Genomic DNA, 2,241 nt, shown 5'->3' with positions numbered 1-2,241 from the left:
TGTGTGAATAGTTGTAAGAGATAAACATGATCCATCAAACAAACAAATTAGTCTGAACGAATGTGATGCTGGAGAAGTTTTGATCTTCTTGATTTACAAAGCTTGGAGCCAAGACAAGCATTGATCGTGTAAGTAATGAAATTGGTTAAGAAGTTTTTTGTTATAACACACTAGGGTCTTGATTGTGTTCGAAATCAACATTGTTTCTATAAAAAAAACCCAGAATATTTTTATTTCTAATTTTTTTAGTTGAAAATGCTAAATGAGGATAGATTTATATATATAAGTGTGTAGTTGGGAATTATTTTTGTTTTTTGTAGATATAATCATGCTTTCATTTGCATTTAATGGGGTTCTGCTGAATTTATGATGCATGTGTGTAATGGATATTCCCGTATTTACTATGGTGGGTGAGTGGATAATTGAATCAGTTTCAAAAGGTTTCATGAAAATGATAACCAAAAATGATCCATGGTGATGTAATATTGGGCCGTAGAGTCGTTAGAATATTTTTCATTTGCTGTTATTGGGCTTGGTACCTATAGATTTACACAGTACAGTATGTGCAACTTAACGCCTTCTCATTCTTTTCTCAACCGTCCTGATAATGCAGAGATCAACTACGCTCAAACGACGATTGAGTTGTACAGATCTTGAGTCTGCAAAGGCCATGCGTTCGACTTTGATTCAGCGGCCAAGAGCCGGATCGCCATTGCTGATGCTGTCTGTAGAAAAGGATGGTTGTCGTAGTAATAGTGTGTACAACCCAGCTGATGATAGGGTTTACTAGACGAAGAGTGACCTTTCAGGGTATCGATTCCTTGGAAGCTCGGGTAAGTGGTTTCTCGTGGTAGATTCTCAATTGAAACTCTATATTATAGATGTCTTTAGCGAGGGTAGGATCGATCTTCCACCACTAGAATCATTGAAAGGTAGCCTTTATAAGATTGAGCGAGTAGGAGAGAATAAAGTCAGGAATATATTATTCAGTGATTTATCTCCTGGGGATCCTCATACTGCCGAAGATCTGAGAGGTCGTTTGTGGGTAGGCCACAACAAGGAAGACTACGTTGTTGTGTGGCATTTTGAAATGAACGAGTTTCTAGGGTTTTGCAAGAAAGGGGATGATCATTACCGCGAGATCTCAACAATGACCGGTGTTGTTCGCAGGGAGTTACACGGTGTAAAAGATATGGTACTTAAAGGTTACAGTCTTTACATCCTTGCCATCCGTGACTTCATTCGACACTTGGATTTGTCGGGACATGGTGAAGATGGTATCAAGGATGTGTCCGAGAACCATAAGCTTCCAATGTGGATGCCAAGTCTGAGTAGGGATGAACAATTAAGAGTCAACATAGATAAGATCAGCTCATCTAGTGAAAGCATTGCTGTTACAAGATCAGGTCAGGTTTTGGTTGTCTGTTCTTACGAGTTAGGTAACTCTCAAAGGCATAGGATGTTCCACGTGTACAAGAGAGATCCTAAAGATCTTGACCCGAATACCTACTTAACCCAGCTTCTTGAGGTACATTCTCTAGGTGATGAGGCCCTCTTTCTCGATTTGGGAACCACCGTGCCTGCTGACCATACCCGTGGTATTGAGCCTAACTCCATCTATTTCACCCGTGGTGATCGTATCCGTCACAGGAATCCTTCACGCCCCGACATCTGTGTCTTCAGTTTTACAACAAAGACCATCAAACGCTTCCCCACTCTCTCCAACTTTAACGTCAAGGATGCTCAGTGGTTTCTTCCCTCTTGAATCTCGCCTTCCTCATGGTTTCTCCCTCGGCCTTGCTCTGTTTATTGTCATTTTGTAAACAGATTTCAAACAATAAGAAGTTAATAGTTCACTTGTACTATATATGAAAATACCCATGATTTATATTTCACTAATAATGTTTTTTGATAGTTTCAACACTAAAAGATTTTTAGTTTTTTAATTGAAATACAACTTACTAATTTGAAAATAAAATTTGTTAAACAAAAAAAGTTTTCTGAATTTTTCTGTTTGTATTTGTTTAGCAAAATTTATTTTGTATTCAGAAATCTTTGTTTGTTTTTTTTTTTTTTTTTGTCGTCTAAATTTATTATTAATTGCAAATTATGAGAACTGTTACATAGACGATTCTACAACTGACAATTCTTTCCGACCCTTATTAGATCTACGACAGACTACACTTCCTTCTTCATAATCTTGATGAATACCTTCAATGATCCACGACCTGGCGACACTTC

The 2,241-nt window shown here is 37.8% G+C and overlaps 1 pseudogene; it reads left to right on the top strand.

Annotated features, from left to right (window-relative positions):
• Window positions 1-592: 592 nt before the first annotated feature.
• On the top strand, window positions 593-1,793 carry LOC110225021 (annotated as a pseudogene).
• The last annotated feature ends 448 nt before the right edge of the window (window positions 1,794-2,241 follow it).

Source organism: Arabidopsis lyrata (assembly GCF_000004255.2).
Source record: "Arabidopsis lyrata subsp. lyrata unplaced genomic scaffold ARALYscaffold_1, whole genome shotgun sequence".
NCBI classification, from domain to species: domain Eukaryota; kingdom Viridiplantae; phylum Streptophyta; class Magnoliopsida; order Brassicales; family Brassicaceae; genus Arabidopsis; species Arabidopsis lyrata.
Note: the sequence above shows the minus strand (reverse complement) of the source record. Positions and strands in the feature narration are given on the sequence as shown.